The sequence below is a fragment of the Dermacentor variabilis genome, chromosome 8 (genome assembly GCF_050947875.1).
Source record: "Dermacentor variabilis isolate Ectoservices chromosome 8, ASM5094787v1, whole genome shotgun sequence".
In the NCBI taxonomy this organism is placed as follows: Eukaryota; Metazoa; Arthropoda; class Arachnida; order Ixodida; family Ixodidae; genus Dermacentor; species Dermacentor variabilis.
Genome location: NC_134575.1, coordinates 20,012,063 through 20,031,151, shown reverse-complemented (window position 1 = coordinate 20,031,151; position 19,089 = coordinate 20,012,063). Strand labels below are relative to the sequence as shown.

Here is a 19,089-nt window from a genome sequence, read left to right as displayed (position 1 = left end):
TGCAGTAGGCATAGAATAGTACACAAAGTTGACTGATTGAACGAGAGCCTAAATGAGCACGGGTATAGCCTGCACGATGTGTTGCAAAGACATTTCTGTATAGCTACCTATATGGCTCAGAAGCTGTTTATTCGTGGTGGCTCAATGAGAATTGTTTTGTTATATAAAGCGGGCAAGCTATGGCTACTCAAGCGGGAAGTATTTAACATTGAATGGCCACTCCTATAAAAATTATGGTGTTGGGCTGCTGAGCACGAGGTCGCGGGATCGAATCCCGGCCACGGCGGCCGCATTTCGATGGGGGCGAAATGCGAAAACACCCGTGTGCTTAGATTTAGGTGCACGTTAAAGAACCCCAGGTGGTCGAAATTTCCGGAGTCCTTCACTACGGCGTGCCTCATAATCAGAAAGTGGTTTTGGCACGTAAAACCCCAAATATTATTATCCTATAAAAATCCGAAGTGCATACACATCGTCTTTCAGAAATAGTTTGCGACAAGTGTGAAGAACGATAATCACTACTCAATCGCTTATCTTTGAAGATTCACCAAAGGGAAAGAACCGACATTCGATATGCGCACTTCCTCGGGAATTCGGAAAAGAATGACGTAATAAGTACATCAAACCAAATGGAGCAGTATGGCGGCGTTGCTTCCAGATCTTATAAAACCTACACGCATTGGAACATTCAGTTCAGCTGGAACCACAAAATATATGAACAGAAATTGTTCAAAGCGTGTAAATGTGGCTATGTGGGTAGCTGGATGTGGCGAAGAACGGACCTCTGCTCACTGTCCCCGTAATCATTGTTCACCTTTCTCACCAAATGAACGCCTCTCCCACGTAACAATATTTCATTCGGTCACTAGCTTAACGCGCACACGGCAAATGCGGAGCCTTTGAGGCATTCCATATACATTCAAAAGGAGGTTATTGCAGCCGACACTTTCAGAACCCTTGTGGTTAATATAAAGTCATTTCTTGTGCTCCTCTTGTTGTCAGTGGCCAGAGTGCTGCCGCACCTTATTATTGGTATCAAATAAAATTTTAAATTCTTAATAACTGCACAAGGTTTTTATTACATGGCTTTTATTCCTTCATTCAGAAATGTAAGGGAAAATAATTCCAACGGTCACACATATCGTGCCTAATATTTCATTAAGTCCTTGGTGTATGATATGGAGATCATGGTGAAACGAAGTTTCAACCACCTGTGGTATCCACCTGTAGCTTTGATTCATCGCGGAGACCGGGAGGCCGAATGGTGCTATGCTCAACTTTTATATCACACTATTACCATAACAGCCTGTGAATAATTGAGTGGTTTGTACGTTATTTCAAGCTCCTGCGTACTACTGATGATTTATTCAAGCACATTCAATGAAATTATTTTTTCTGCCATTATGAATATTGAACCAACTTGCACAAATCTTTTCTAGAGCTGTCCTGCCAGCTGTCAGCTATTGGTGGTGGTATAAGATGTGACTTTTCTCCCGGAGTATTTTTTCAAAGCCACATACGAAAAAAAAAATCGAGAGCGAACATTATGTTGTATTTAATAAGCTATGCTCCACAGTATGCCGACCCAGATGATAGCTGTGCTTTAAGTGCACCTTACAATGCGGTATTTATCTTTTCAAAGGCATAATGAGCCCAGCAGTCTTCGATTCTTTTGGAAGAATGATTATAAAAAATTCGTACATTTCATTTCAGTCAAAGAAAGCAAGCTCGCTAAGCCGAAAGTAACGCCTTACCCAGTACTCAGCCCAGATGTAGTCGCGAGGAGCCATAACATGGGAGCACGAAAGTGTGTCTGCGCTTCGATATTGGCTGCTGTTTTAAAGGGACACTAAAGTGAAAAACGATTTCTTCTGCATCAATAAATTACCGTTCTACAACACCAAAAACACCACTCTTACAACGATAAGACGTTTGGTAAGCCAGAAAAAGCGCAAGAACGAAATACGGGTGACGTCGCCTACTTAAGTTCCCGCACCTGGGGGCTGTGACGTCTTTGATTTTGATGGCATCTTCTAGGGTCTATAATTTACATATAGCGGCATACATTGACAACATTCTGTTCTAAAGAAACCAAATATTAAACATGGCAAGTTTAGGGAACCTTTATTCAGCCAACGCAGCCCAAATGCGAAAGCATACTTTGGAATCCCTGACGTCACGCTGACGTACCGGCGCTGGGGTTTCGGCGCGAAATTCAAACACTGATACTTGGACCTTCATTTTCTCATCTAATAATCAAACTATGTTTTTAAATGACTGCCGGCAGGGTTTTCAAACAATGCTTCATTAGTCTGAACCGATTTATTGTTTCGCTTTAGTGTCCCTTTAAGGTACAGTGAGTGGCGTTGTGACTCCGATAGAAATGTTGATCGACTGTTTGAAAGATATATTTCGGAAGTCTAGCGATTCCAATGGAAAAAAAGAAAAGGCGCTGGGGGTACTTTCGCTACTAAATGTACAGGACGGGCACAACAGTTAAAACCGCAGGAGCAGAACCACCGCTGTATAGACAGGTTCAATAAATTCTAATCATGTTCAGAAGGTCAAGTATTGCCTGTATTCAACGTAACCGAAAAATCGCAGCTATGTTAAATACCATATATGCAGGTCATACAGTAATAAAGACAGGAGACAGTGTGATGGTTCCAGCAGGTACAGACGCGAGCACTAGCACTTCTACTTACCTTGATGCTTCTTTGCCAGTTGTCTTGAGAGAAATGTTTGTTCTAGAGGAGGTTTTCGAGGCTGTTGAGGACGTAGAGTGCGTTGTTGCGGGTTAGGTTTTGAAGCCAGCGCTGGCTCTTCTGCCACGTATAGGAAAACGGCAAATATGGCGAGAACGACCAATATGTTAAAGCTGGCCATTATAGCGACGGCTAAAAGGCGTAGAAGACAGGGTGCTGCCTGCCCGGGATTCATATGCCCATTTAGAGGCCGAATTCAGACACGTTCAATTGTTCTCGCTGTTCTATACTAAACACAATACGTATATAGTAATAAGCCAATGGCTGCACGCACATCTTTTTATGCCGCATCTCATTTTCATTATGACAGTTCCTTCGGCGACAATGCGTTCAGAACGGGTTGTTATTTTTGCAGAGGGACTTCCTGGAGAATAAATATTGAACATAAACGACCCTTCAATGGCAAATAGCCATTCAACATGCATGTTTGATGTAACCTCACTGCGGACGTTTGCATTGGAAAATACTGTGTTGTCTACTAGTAATAGTGGGGCATCCTTCATGTCCTTGTAATGCCCAGCGCAGGTGGTCATTCTTTAACATATCGCTAAATAATACTTATGGCCCAGAGTATTTCTAGCATAATCACTGGGGCAACGCTGCCAGAATACTGAATAAAAAAGATTACCTTACAGGTGCACTGCAAGGTCAAAGATTGCGCTTGATCTACGCAATGTCGAAGCCGCGCGCAGCTTTTCCATTGAACGCTGTTAACTTTTGTTCTCTGCAAAATCGTTTTTTGCTTAAGCGAGCACATGAGTCCTGAAGTCGTGGGCACATGCATGTAATTTATTCCGTAGAGTTTCAGCGGTTATACATGTGGTGGTAAGGTGTGGTGGAAACTATTTCCGGCACCCCCTTTGAACTTTGCTTAACAGATGTCTGCCTGATTTGGGAGTGGTAAAGAAGCATCTGCTTTCTACCTAATTAATGTTGGCTTGTCTCATGTCAATCTATGTCAGAAGCATGAGCTGAAGTTTGTTACTGCTACATTCGAAGATTCTAGCTGTGTTTCAAAGAAGCACGACAGGAGCTAATACTCGATTTATGCCACGAAGCATATCTGCTGAAACATTTTGTTTTATCTTTTTTAATGCGAATTGAAGGAACATAATTTCTACCTAACCATCCGCTGTTTTGTAAAAAAGAATAGTAAGGCGTTCTTCGGTAAGAGCGCTGCGTAAAAATGTCGAGTATGCAATATATATCTAAGCCTGATAGTACCACTTCGCAAAAGACAGCACAAGAAACAGCTCATGTGTGGCGGATAGATGTAGATGAATAATAAGGACAAGTATTTGATTTTCTTCTCTTATTTATTTTATTTGCCTGCGTTCCCAATTGCGATGGTTGACAGCCTCTGACATGCGGCTACCAAAATGACTTGATTATATATAACCCATGGGTCTTTCAGGAACCCGGCAGAAACTCAATCTGAGCGGTTTCTTGAGCATAGAAGTAAGCATCACTGACTTTAGATATAACATGAGTCGCCATGTGAATATAATGCTTAGTTTCGCTTTCACCACGCCGAACGCAACCGCAATTTTTTTAACTGCCGTTGGGAAAACATAAGCACAGGTCGGCAGGCGGAGCCCATCTTACTGATACTCACTCGACAATATTTTCGCGGACTATGTATTCAGTGGCACCCTATGCACTGCCGCTCACTAGCACTCACTGGTGTCAGATCGTTGTCTCCTTTACAAGGTGCCTGCCACGTGAGCGGAAAACCAGCAGTCCTGCCCTTTCCTTCTTATGTTCTCAAATAGTGTCGGTCGCGAGTGGCACATGTGGCTTACGGAACCACTTCGCACAGCCTCGCGTGGCTTCCGAGATCGCCATCAGAAGTGAACGCCGATGTCGAAGGCCATTAACCTCGATCTTCGCTCAGCGTGTGCTCGCAAATACTACAGACGACAGCTATTGTAGAGCCATGCAACCAACCTTTCAAAGGCGCACTCAAAGAACTGTGCCCGCAGTGGTATCACCGCTGCACCGAACACATAAACACCGTGCGCTGGGTCACCAGCCATCGGTACCGCCCACTGCCCGTGATGATAGAGTCGGTCGCGAACTCATCCTCGCGATTCTTGTTCACAATGAGGGCAGGCTAGTTGCGCGGGCCATTTCACGGGCATCTGGTAAAGGAGGAAGTGCTCAAATATACTCGCGTTCTCTCCAACTCAACGAATGTCACTCGCTTTCGCAGTCACACGCATTCAATATTACCATCTCTGGCTCGTTCGAATTCACGTAAACTGGCACGCACTCCCGTTCATTCTCGCATCCACTCACATGCTTCGTCATTTCCTCTCGCTTTATCCCACTTCTGTCAAAACAGTGGCAACGACAAAAAGTAGCAGTTTCGCCCGGAAGGCGAACCATATGCTGCGATAGTAAATTAGTACACATCAATTCGAATTAAGGGTAGTACGTTTATCGGCCGTGTAAACTTAGAAACATTCGCTTTCTAACTGAATGTAACGCGCATCGTGTCAGCGCGCGCAAGCAAACACGAACACATCAAACTCGATTGGCGCGGAGTGTCGTTGTCAAAACGCTGGTGTGAGCAAGCGCGGCAGCAGTAGCGAGCGAAGTCACCTTCGTGCGGTCTATCTTTTCAACGCAAGTCCGGCGAGAAAAGGGCGCGCACAAAGATATGAGCCATTTTTACATAGCTTTCAATACACGGTGCGCGCGACCGTGCAAACTAAACTACGCACTTCTTGGCCGACTCGCAGGCCCCCTCCCACTCGCGCAACCTCCCCGCTTTTCTCCACCATCTCTGGCGTGCAAGACTGAGGCACGGTCGTCAGTTACCCTTGCGCCCGGTGGAATGTACACGTCGCATATTGTCTTCAAGACAATGGCCAGGGTAAGCAGGAGCGGCCAATTGCGCCGCCCCGAGTACAATCCCCCCCCCTTCTTTCTAGCTACAGAGTACCTTCTCCCCGTCGTAGATGGCTCTCAAGATACAGTGGTCCGCATTGGGCGCATGCGGGCGCACGGGCCGCCCGGAGGAGAACCCGGCCGAAGGAGAACCCCATCCCTACGCTCGCCAAGAAGCCTTGCGCGCGACGAAGACGGCGTGCTTCTTCTCTTTCGGGCGCTAGATTTAGACGCGATCGCCGGTTGACCCTCGCACGCTTTCTGTCGCACATACAGCCTACGGCGCACTGAGACGATTTCATCGCCCTTATACGTGACATCACGGCGGCGCCGACGGCGACGGCAAAAATTCCCTTGGAACTTCCATGTAATTGTTAGCGCAATAAAATGAGTCACTGTACTCTTGGGTGAGTGTGCCGGCCTTTGCACGGCAGTCTCCCAAGCAACCAACCAATTTGAAGCCATAGAGCTGAGGACGCGGGTCCCTCACGCAAACAGCTTCTATTTAGTGCTATGCGTGAGCACGTGATTTTACCACCAGATTACTAGCCCAAATTACAAGCGATCGGTGGCGCTCTTGCTTTGTCGATTTTTTCAGGATCCATTTATTCTTCTCCGTAGCCGGCTTGCGTATGAATACACGCTGCCAAGGAAAGAAGAGGAAATTCGCAGTTCCGCCCGCAAGGTGAACCATCCATTGCGATAGTGAATTGGCACATAGCTTTACTAAGTAAGGATAATAGATTTATCGGGCGTAAAAGCTGGTAAACATTCGCTTACTGACTAAATTAACAATGACAGAATATGTAAGCATGACTCAACGAGGACGTAGATAGAAACAGACACAGAGACAAAGGTGTCTTTGTGTGTCTGCTTCTTTCTACATTTTTGTTCAGTCGCGCTTATACATTCTGTCAAGGATTCAAAGCGCATGTTTTAGCACGTGTTTTAACTAAATTAACCAGCAGAGTGTCATGCTCGCAAAGGTAAATATGAATACATCTCGCTCGATGACAGCGGAAATCGTCTATGAGAAGGCTGGATTTGGGAATCGCGGCAGCCGCAGCGAGCCAATTGACTTCCGTGCATCTGTCGCTTGAACGTGAAATAAAGGTTCAAATCAGAGCGCATACGAAGCTACCGGCACTACGCGCACTGTGAAAACTTCGCAGATCGCTTCGAAGATGAGGCCCGCGCGAGGTCGTACTTTAGACACCTCACAGACCACTTTCAAGACACACGAGCGCAGGCAATGCGTCCCGACGGCGTCCGCCAAAGGCGTATACTACGGCGTCCGCGATTCGCGTAGCTAACGCCGTAGGAGACGCCGCGGTTGTCTCCACTCTGCACGGAGCGGCAGGCGAGGGGAACATCGAGGGACCCTAGCAGCCATCGGAGAAGAACGCCCCTCCTCCTTGGCCTGATTCCCCTGCCTCGTTGGCGACAGGAGAGGGCACGAATCCGAACCGCGTTCCTCGCTCGCGCACGCGAGATTGAACCGCGTTCGCCGGTTCACCCTCACACGCTTTCAGGCATACGGAACCTCACGGCGCAACCGACGGCAAAAATGCGCATGGAGTGTCCATATAATTGCTATCGCAGTAAAACACATTGAAGAAGTTGCCTCTAACAAAAGTTTTTCGTGCATACACATGCCCATGCAGAGAACGATAGCTTCTGATCAATCATTGCGAAACGCAATTAGTACGTGCTCTTTTTTACTTAACCTAAGTATCGCAATAACAATAATGTTACAGTAATAGCCGCATTCCTATATTTGGAAAACCAGCCAAATTGCCAAGGACTAAGTGATGGTTGGGCGTGAGGCCTGTGTGTACGTTGCTACTCCACTTGCGAGCGCTCAGTTTACGGAACATAAAAGACATTTTGCGCCAAACTTGGCGAATTGTAACGTCTCTGTTTCCTCACCCACTTCCTCATTTCTGCTTCTTTGTTGTATAGGTGTTCGCATGCGCATATCTTCTACATCGCTCTAAGGTGCTACCAATGTCATGCTGAGCAGTGAGAGCTATCGTTCTATTGAGCAAAACATTTAACCCATCTATATGGCATCGTCCCATCTTGTGCACTAGAGCACAGCTTGTTCACGTGACACCACTTGGAGCTTTTCGAACACCGCAGCAGGCAATCTTTGCGCCATAACAAGTGGTATAAATGCATCTGAATGAATAACAGTGGAACCATGGATAGTTGCCGCGCGAGCCTCTTCTAATAACCGTCTGAGCTTGTTTGCGCACGAAAGGGTACAACCCTGCCATTATTACCCAAACGGCATCTTCATTTAGAGATGAAGGTTTTTCTTCCTGTGGGCCAAGAAATATGCCATGTAGACGTGATCGGAATGTGTCATCGCCGCAGCCTACACAATTAGGTGACTCTGCTGAATATGGCGGAAATCATGAATTTTGTTTCATCTTCATGGCTTTCTAGATATCATAGGCTTCACCACTACGCCCCGCCACCCACTTGCCACAACAAACGCTACTGCAAGCGAATAATTCAGTAGTGTAAATAATTCGTCTTCATAGTAGGTGTGCGAAACACGAACTGCAAAAGTCAATCAATGATTTCACAATAATGGTAAGAGCGAGCCGGCAATTTTCATCAGCGCGATGACCCTGAATTGAGGTCCTGCCGTCACAAGTAGCCATAATGCATTTGTTTCGCTACTTGTAACAGGAAGGTGACGAGATGTTCGGCCGGAATAACCGCTGAGCACTTTTTCTTCACCTGCTACATCAATTCAAGTGTTAATACGTACGATAGATGTGCGAGAAATGTCTTTACGTAGTCTCTACGGAAAGCCAGCTTATTCTCGCTCTTCCAGCCCGTTCTTTCACCAGAGAAAGCTCTTCAATGTTTATGTAATGCTTCGCAAAGCAGTGCCAGCGCCGGATGTTACTAGCCAGGCGACAAGTGTTCCTAAAAGCAGCAAAGCACGCCAGCAACTCACAATAGTGACTGAATGATTGGATATCTGTGAAAACTGTAGCAGCCGCGTAAGTTTCACTTTGGTTGACGCTTGTTGATGTGGAAAGAAAACTTAACCAAGTGGCAGGAAGTAAAAGCGTACATACCATGCATGTTCAGAAGATACAGCGCAACGCTGCCTTACGGTGGTGCGAATGACGCTACCAACTAAATAAAAGGTCGCATAACCGAAAAAAACGGTACGAAAAATAGCCTTTTATGGTGCTACGAGGAGTACTGATTCTCCAGTGGTTGTTGGTACTTGTCAAGCTACTGAGTGCAATGACGTCGGCTTCCGCCTAGCTCGAGACTTTAGTGAAGCCCCAATCTATGGCGTCGCTATCGCTCAACCATGACAATATTTCGCTGTAATGTCTTGTTTTAATTATTGTAATGTAATTTGCATTTACACGACCAACGGCAGCAGCCCCATTCCTCTTACCGCTATTTTAACTGCCCGCTACAACATCACATATCTATATGGATAAAACCGAACAGAAGCTGAAGGCCAATCGGCCTAACGGGTGTTCACCTTGACGTAAAATAGAAATATCAGTAACAGAAAAATGCTAACAAAAAAAGTTTTCAGAGCAGTGGCTATGCACCTACTAAATACAAATGTAAAGAACAGCAACAAAGATTCACAGAAACATCAACAAGTCCATCGACAACATGCATAAAACGATTTTTCCCGCGCGACTGTTCCCGCGACGTATTCGTACATAAAATCAGGTTAAAAATAAGTTATATCTTACCCCTTGCACGCCCAGTACACTTGATTTAAATGATCCAAAATCTTACACATAAGTAAATATACGTCGATAGCGGCACATACATGCTTTAATGTACAACATTACATTATTCTATTGACAAAAAAACTTTGAATGTTGTGATACGTATCGGTAGTGAGTGGCAGAAGTTTACATGCGTTATATGCGTTGTTTAAAGCCGATATTGATGAAGAGTGTAAGGGAAGCGGGCCGATTGCAGACACCTGCACCACCCTTCTCATTTGGTTCTCTACTTTAACTACGCTAGCTCGGCTCCGCCGAAACACTCTCCACTTCTGCGCGAATTTCGCCTCGTCAGCTATATAGAAAAAGCTTGTTAAAGTAGGCATTGGTGTTCACTTAGAAAGCAAGCAAAAGGGACCTTCTATAAACGAGGAGAGCGTTTGATTGTGTGGTTCAAACAACGTGATAGGTCAGCGCCCCATGCTTGTCTTGGCGGTTATGCAAGTTTGTCGTCAGAAATTCGGAATAAACGCAGATTGGAATAGTTTTATTCTATAGGACCCGTATGTAATACATATTTCTTTGAGTACAGTAGCAGTGACGTATCTATCAGGGGGAGGTGTGAGAATTTATAGTTTCACGTCTTTATGCTTTAAACGTTAAAGCGTGTGCGTTTTTGTGAGCGACGGCTTCTGCGTTGAGGAGTTCTTTGCAAGGGGTGCGGTTCCCGAGGGTCTTCCGAAGTGCCATTCAGCCGCGGTCGACCGGCGCCCCCTGCGATGGATATGTGTTCAGTTGCAGTGAATTTTCTCGAGCGAATAGGAAACAACGAAAAAACATTCAAATGATATGGTCGTCTTGGTGCTCTATTGTTTTTTTTATAAATTTGCTGGCATAGAAAGATACCCAATCTCCCACCTACTGTGTTCTAACTGCTCTTCACACACATACACACACACGATAAAAATTACTACAAATAGTAACAATTTTTCGGGGTCTTAATAAATACCGGAGCAGATATAATTCAATTGATAACTGGTGTCCATGCAACTACAGAGCTGTCAAATCAAATATACTGCTTTATACACTGGCGAAAAGCGCCTCAGTGTGCTAACATGCAATATTTCAAAATTGAGATAAGGGAACGCTAGAAATAAACTGCAAAATGTGATTGAATTAGAAGCAAAATAGCAGGGAGCATCAGAAGGATCAGAAATCTAAGGCAGGGACATCTTAACAGTACTCAGTTTACGCAAAGCCGTAGTTGAAATGAAAAAGAAATGATTCAAGTCTTATTGGAGCTCACTTTCCACGTTAACATACACGTTCATTTGTCAATACTATTGGAAACATGCGCGACAATGCAAGTCACGCTGTATTGCTCTAGGCATTTTATGCCTGTCTGAAAGATTTGTACCAAAGAAACTTCATTATCAGGGCTTACCGAACTACACTGATCACGGCATGGTCTATTTGGTTGTAAAACAGATTCGCTTTTTCTTTAAATCTTTAAATGTGTTGCAGTCCACGTGATATTTACTTATAGCAGTTAACTGTGAGCGGAGCTATACTGGGATCTTAAGGAGCGTTGCTTTTGACCACTTATGCACATTGCAATGATTCAAAATCATTGTACAGGTGATGCTTCAATACCAGCCGGCATAAGAATCATGCCAGAAATCGTTAGGAAGGGACCTAAACAGAAGCGTAATAGCAGTGGTATTCAACAAGTTTGTGCAAGTTTCTTCATTAATCAGAGTTGAAGGAGGAGGAGGAAGTAAACTTTATTGCCCTAGAAAGAGTAATTCAGCGGTCGGGCCGGATGTCTTCATCTTCTATTGGTTGATGACGATCTCCGGCCTGCATGGTTGGCGCCCCTATTCCAGGGCACCACTGAGCGTGGCTGCTCGCCGGGCATGATCCACCAGCCTCCGTTGGAGGCTAGGGTCGCCGCTGTTGAAGTATCGCGATGTCTCATGCGCAAGCGCTTTACGCCTCTAAAGATGCATTTCCGGAGCTGTAGATTGTAGTTGCAAGAAAGTACACGGGGCATTCACTAAAAGACGTGTAGGCTCAAAGTAGATGAAAATAAAAAAAAACGAACTTCTTCCATGAAGAAGAGCTGAATCACTTTGAAATATTGTCGGTTGCTGTTAAGTGTAATGTACGCGTCATTTTGTGGGGACTTAATAAAGCTGACATAAGCTGGCGTAACACATTGTTTATTCTTCGGGATATATATTTAGGTCTCGACTGACCCTTTCCATTGCAACAAAAACTAAATACAGATACCTCACTGTCACAGGTGATTTACTCTTCTGAAGTATTCGCTTGATGTACCCGTAACAGTTCTAATTAAAGACGTTATAATACCAATTACGTGAGAGAAATGTTATTTGACACCATACAGTACCACACGTTCAACTTCCTGCCAAATGTAATGCTACGAAATCAGCGCTTGCTTTTATTTTCTGTAGCAAATTGATCTATGGTAGCAGACGATTTGCTTTTTACTAAGCAAAGAAAGCACTTTCACTCGGCTCAGTGATCTGGATTGCTGCCTCGAAATCATTGGGAGGAGGAACAACACAAGATATCTTGTACTTCCTCGCTTAAGCACTGTGACTGAATTGGTCTAAGTGCTTTGATTTTTTGCACGAGAAGCACACTAGTTCTATGCATTCGATACAATTAGAAAGCAACATGAGGGAGCAACCGCCTACTTCAGCTCATAATGTCGAAACGTCAAAATATGGTAGGCTGCCCTGCCGAAACTCCTACGCGCTACTTAACAACTTATGCATATCTTCACGTATTCGTAGCTCGGACAGCCACATTATTATCGCTGTACTGCGACACACTCTATTTATTTATTTATTTATTTATTTATTTATTTATTTATTTATTTATTTATTTATTTATTACCTCTCGAGGCTAATAGAGCATTATAGAGACGAATCGGATGACATAAAATGCTATTTATTTATTTATTTATTTATTTATTTATTTATTTATTTATTTATTCATTTATTACGTCTCGAGGCCAATAGAGCATTATAGAGACGAACGGGATGACATAATATGCTTATAGCCCACTTTCCCAAAGTTGGCAATGTCTGGGGTAGCTGCGATGGAGGCAGTAAAATAGTTGTATTCTGCTCTGGGCATGTGACATGGAGTTGAGCGGCAACTCGCCGCTACAATCTTGAACTGATGTTCCACGCCTGAAGAAGTTATCAGGCGATGAATTACAAGTTCTTTGTTAAAATCTCGGTTAGCCTAATATATTGTATCTAGGAAAACTTTTATGGACATTCTTGCACGGCAAAGCAAGATCACATGAACCAAGGGTTAATTTCGTTAATGAGACACTGGCATGACGAGAATGGTTAAACGAAATTAAATGGACGGCACGGTTTTGAAGCGACTTAAGAATTTTCGTTGGGGAAGCATGCTAAGAATCCCCTATGGGGAATGCATATTCGAATTTCGGTCCTATCGGTGGTTTGTATAAAGTTAATTTTACCGGGACAGTGACAGATAGGAAATTGCATTGTCGGAAATCCAGTAGGTGGTTAGCGTTGTTACATATGAAATCCATGTGTACAGTCAACCACAAAAGTTTACGGACCATAAAATCGTAGAAGAATGTTTAATTTCAGAGCCGCCTTTAACGGTGGTGAGTAGAACAGAATGTCACAATGCTGTTCACATGTGCTGCTAGGGGATGTAAGTGCGAATACTAGGATGCGTTGTGAGGCTGCGCGGATAATCAGCTGTCTTCTCAGATTTCGTGTTCCAGAAAATATTGTGGCCGAATCTACATTCCGTTATAAGCTTTCCAGTATGTGAATGCCAAGGAATTTATTTGATGTGACGCAAGTGGCGTACTATTGAGAAGCACTATTTCTTGGTTAGGGTTACTTGAATGGCGCGAGATAAGCATGCGCTTATCTGAGCACAAAGAAAAAAAAACGTTATTCAGATCATTTTAGCATTATTCATACTTTGATGAAGAACAAAACTGTCAAAATAGTTTTATAGTAGACTTAATTTTACTATGGAGATTGTTAACAGAAATTAGAAACTGCAGTTGCCCCGTAGAAGAACCCCATGGCAGGCCAGCGGCCGTGAGTGCCACTCTGAAACTATAGCCATTAGCAAACACATATAGTGAACAATCGGAAAGAAGACATTTAATCAACTTCAGGACATTGGTATAATAGTTAAGCTTGCTCAGTTTACCGAAAAGTAATTCATAAAACAGAAAGAAAAGTCCTAGCGGTATCTGCAAAAATGAAGTCCATCACTTGGCCAGAATCCAGTGCCCATAATAAATCAATAGACTAAAACAAGAGTAGTGTCCCGCAGCAGAATTATTTCCTAAAACCATGTTGACAGGACGGGGAAATCGAATTAGGCACATTAAAATAAGCAAAACGTCAGCATATACCATATGCCAATAATTTTAATGGGCCTTTTGTTAACGATATTGGACGATAGTCTTATGGCGGTGACTACCTGATTTATGGACAGGAACCACCTTCCCTACTTTCCAATCACGTGATATGTTGGAGGACTACAGTGGCGGTGAAAACATGCACAAGAAAATGAGAAATACGGTAAGAGCTTGTGGAACTATCGTTATCAGATGTGTTGACTCGCAAAACAGTTGTTCCAAAAAGATTAACTCGGGCTCCAAAAAGTGAGGTTCAATGAACTGCATTAATATGTATTAGGTTCCTCAAAAATCTATGCTTTAGACATGTTTCATTACAGGAAGAAAAAAGATACGCGACATTAAACAAGTGTGCAGTAAAACTACCGAGTTACTCCATGCACGTTTCGAAAACTCATGACTATGCAATATTTGTGCTTATTCTTCAATAAAATGCGCGACAATAACACCCCCCCCCCCACACACACACACACTCAGAAAGATAACATATTTTCACAGATTAAAAGTAAAATTCACTGGGCTGTTAGCACAACATGTTTGCTAAGCCAGTACGCTAAGGCTGCGAAAAGTAACATGTGCAATGACAAGCACAAAAACTCTAAAAAAGAAGGGAAGGAAAAGGTACGCACAATCAGCAATAGGATTTATTTTACCAAAACTATAAGTATAACACGTGTGCATGGGGTATCCAAGTGAACGTGTGTATTAGTGTAAAATTTATACCATAATTAGGCGTCTCTGTACTGGCAAGAAGAAAGGCATCGCCGCCAGATTTTTTTACGTGTAATGTGAAGCATTCGCCGCGCATGTCTTCTTGTGGCACGTTTCCTCGAACTCAGAACTTACAGTTACTGGTATTTCATAGCGTCCTTAAAATTTATGCACGTATTCGCGTTCTGATAGAGATAATAGTAATGAATTATTCAGTTAGACGAAGAGCATGTCAGCACACACAGAAAGAGCGCAGTAATAGAAATTCAATGTAATTTTATCAGAAGTACAAACATAAGTTTATATAACAGGTGGGTTAAAATGCCCGTGCCAGTGATAGATACAACCTGTGGAAGCGGGACGGCTGTCTGTAAAAGGCGAATCATCAGAAATTATTTCTTTACGTTAAAATGAAGCGACCAAGATTTTCAAGTCTTCGTCCTCTCTTTAATTTTTTTAATGCTATTCTCGACCAAGGACGTCATAATGCTCGGCAAAGCTGATAATAACGATGGAAAATGATTATTATATTTGGGTCACTTCAGGGCTGTGTGGAGCAACCGAACTTCTTTTACTGAAATAATCAACTGGGGAATGAAACAATTTTAACCTTTAGCGCTGAATGTTCATAATTAAAGAAAGTGTGCACGGTTGAGTAGTGGTAACTGCGTTTCAAGATTTAGAGGCCATTTGATCACCCTTAACAGGTCGTTGTTCGTCACTGTAAATAAAATATCTATTGGTTTGTCGTCTCCTTTGCCCCTTCTCCCTTTTACCCGAACAGCGTAACGATAATAACCCTCTAATGCTTTACGTAATATTTACGCTATGCTGAGTTTGATACCTCAAAGTTTTTATTTGGGCTGAGAAACCTTAACTCACAGACTGTAGTGCCACTTTCGATTTAAGAGGAAGCTTTAGCTCGGGCCCAACTCAAACGCAGCCTATTCAAACACATGTAAAACTCTATAACGTCTTTCTTGGTTGACGCCTGGACCGATTTAAATTAAATCTGTTGGATTTGAAAGAGAAAGATCAATTCAGAGTGCCTGTTGCAAATGGAATTTCGATTTAGGGATTGAATTTTGTTTAAAATGTTTTCAAAAGTTCGAAAGTTTGGAAAAAGTAGAAGCTCGAAGCTTACACATTATTAGCTCTGCAACAAGAACAGATATCGCGGTTCTAACGGAATCCATTAGAATATTAAAAGCGGACAAATTCGATATGTCATTTTATAACTTACGTGAAGAACTGTATTTGCATATTGCTAAATTTTTTGAGATTCGTGTGTAACATATCAATTTTGTCCGCTTTAGATATACTTCAGATGCAATTCACAAAACTGTGGTATCATTTCTCATTGCCGAGTTACCAGAGTCATGAACTTGATAGTTTCGTTTTCTGAAAGTGTTATATTTTTACGATTGTTTAGTAAAAAATTTATGACCTAAATCGAAATTTTGAAAACTGCAGTCACTAGATTCTATGTTTATTTTTCTTTTATATGCAACGAACCTCGCCAAATTTGGTACAGTGGTTGTCGAGAAAAACAAATTCTCCTTCTACATGCATTTAGATAGAAGCACCCAAACCAAAGCTTCCTCCTAAAGCAAGCTTTAGGTCGGGCCCAACTCCGACGCGGCCTATTCAAATGCATGTAAAACGCAAAGACGGTTTTCTGAGATAACCCCTGGACCGATTTTAATGAAACCTGTTGCATTTGAGAGTGAAAATTAAATTCTAGTGACCGCTGGAAGCGGACTTTCGATTTAGGGCCTGAATTTTGTTAAAAAGGTTTTCGAAAATTCGAAAGTTTGAAAAAAATAGAAGAACGAAGTTTACGGATTAATAGATATGCATCATGAACAGATATCGCGGTTCTGTAAACGGCATCGATTAGATCATTGAAAGCAGACAAATTCTATTTGTCATTCTATATAGTACGTGACTTTTTTATGTTGTTTAGAAGGGTTCTTCAAAAGCTATATTTCCATATTATTAATTTTTTTAGATTCATGTGTGACATATCAATTTTTTTCGCTTTAGATGTGCTATTAGATGCAATTCACTGTATAGTATTATCATGTTTCGCTGCTGAGTTATAGAGTTGTAAACATGGTGGTTTCGTTTTTGAAAATTTTAGATTTTAGCGAATTTTTAATAAGACATGTACGACCTAAATAAAGAATTGGAAGCCAACAGCCACTACATTTTCATTTTTTTCTTTTAAATCCAACAAATCTCATCAAATTTTATGCAGTGGCTGCGGAGAAAAATGAATTCTGCGTTTACGTGTATTTATATAGGAGCACACTATCTCAAGCTTAGGCTTAACGGACTGTGGTTTCTGTGGTGGACACCTTTAGAAACTCATAATGAATACTTATGACTAGAGAATTGCATTTTCAATTAACTAACACTTCTCTTTTTCTACAAATGTGGACTTCATGGCAAAGTCAAGGTTTGCAATTTGTTTTAGTTTTCCGTATGTTGTAAATGTGTGTGAATATTACAGGGTTAATATACATATGTGTTTTTCAAGAACAAAGATGAAATATTTACTTACTTGCTGCCATACGCGCTAGTCGTAACGATTCGAATGTCGCAGCATCAGCAGGATGTTGATGCAACCGCGTTTGATCACCTGGCGGGAGATGTGCATGCTGTTGCGGTGGAGAATGGCGAGACCAATGTTCGGAAAATTTAGATGTCGCTTTTCCTGCAAAAGGAGTTTCTAGCGTCGTACACATTAAAAATGCAAATGTGGTCATACTGACTGCGTTTTCCATAGTTAACAGACCAAGAAATGACTGTGTTGTTTCTGCACAATGCGCAAATTGCCAAATGTTTGACTATTTCTCTGTTGCAGATAAAATACCTTATTCGCGTGCAGATGTTTTGCCATATGTCCTATATTCCACCACTCTCATGAAAGTATCAACTTTTTTTCTAAAAAAAAAAGGATTGGGGAATGGGTGTTATTGCTGCTTGAGTAGGTGCTGGAAAAAATAAAACCTAAGAGATAAACGTGCCAATAGCGTTAAACAATTGCGGATTGTCACGTCTCGATTCTTATTCGCGGCACAAGATTGTATTGTGGATTATCCTATTGTCTGCCAGCAATGAATGATCATCTCTCTTGCCTCAATGTCAAAGCCAAGGTACTACCGTTCCCGAAGACGTTTGGACCAATGGATTTCCTGAAGGCTTCCTGCGACCATGCCGGCCGAATGTTACAACAAACAACCACAAAACACTGCGTTCTGCGTGCTTGGTCTCACTACCCGCTATCACTCCTTAGTGACTTTGGCGTCGCTCTACGAAGTACGAGGTCGCGGGATCAAATCTCGGCTGCGCCGGATGCATTTTGTTGAGGGCGAAATAAAATAATGCTCGCCCTACCGTACATTGGCTGCACCTAAAGAAAGAACGACTGCGACGCCACGTTAGGAGCGCTTCTGAACGGAGCAAACCGGGCCATGGCGAACACCTGCTGCTGCAGTAGGTGTCCAGGTGTGGGGTGAGGGGAGAAGGCATTGCCACCACGCCACGTCATCTTCGCTCTCGCTCTCGGAAGCCTGTGTTGTCCGCGCGTTGCTTGTCCGCGCGAGCTCTCGCTTGCGTTCTTTGTCTCCGTAATCGCTATAAAAAAGTTCTTGTATGAAAAAGGAATAAATTCGAAAGGAAAAGCGTTGGCGTTAGTGAGTTTCCAACCTACGACCCCACGCTCAGAAGCCGAGTGTCTTACTTACTGGGTTTAACCTTAGCCAAGCGTCTCATCGCGCTCGCTTGCCCGCATGGAGTTCATAACACGAAGTACCTCTTAGCTGCGTTCAATTGGACATGAATGCATTCGCATTCGCAACACATAAGTGCTCGGGCTAGCTCGGGTTCTTTGATACACCAATTTCCTCCTGCAATTTCAAACTTAACAGCAAGTACTCAGATATAGGCCAAAGAACCATGACTCATTTCATCGTGCCTTGTCCATTCTTTATTATTCGTTAACTACATAGAGCACATCTAATAATGCCCGCAGTTGCTTTGGTTTTTACTTTGAGCATTCCTTCGTGTTTTGCAACATTATAAATATGTTGATTCCGTGCATTGTGGCTAGGATAGGATAGGAATAAACTGTATTCGTCCAGCGATTATTGCTGTTGATGGGCCGGGCTAGCCTGCCAGGGGTCCATCACCCGAGGAAAATCTGCCGAGATCCTCGGCAATGGCTCTGGCCCGCTGGACGGCCCACTCCTGGTCTTCGGGTGCCTCGCTGAGGAGGGCGACTTGCCACTTCTCCGCGATACGCCCCGCTTCAGAGGGTCCTGCTGTCGTCTTCCCCCTTGCTTTTGGTCCTTCTTCGTCGTGGCGTTGGCATTCCCAAAGCACATGGGCCATATCGGCCCATTCATACTCGCACCACGGGCAGCCCGGCGATGGGTGCAGCGCGGGCCACAGGCGGTGCAGGTGGTAGAGGTGCATTGTGAGAGTCGGTTTAAGGGAAGCATTTTTCGTGTTTTTGAGGAAGACTGATTTT

General features: G+C 43.2%; 1 long non-coding RNA gene across 2 annotated transcripts; it reads right to left on the bottom strand.

The window, feature by feature from the left end:
* Positions 1-9,910: 9,910 nt before the first annotated feature.
* On the bottom strand, positions 9,911-17,931 carry LOC142590929 (uncharacterized). Of its 2 annotated transcripts, none has more exons than XR_012830266.1 (3): positions 17,696-17,931; positions 17,119-17,271; positions 9,911-10,156 (listed from the first exon to the last, which is right to left on the bottom strand). It is a non-coding gene; the product is annotated as an uncharacterized LOC142590929 (long non-coding RNA). The 2 variants fall into 2 exon arrangements; XR_012830267.1 differs by having other exon boundaries at positions 17,721-17,931.
* Positions 17,932-19,089: the final 1,158 nt, after the last annotated feature.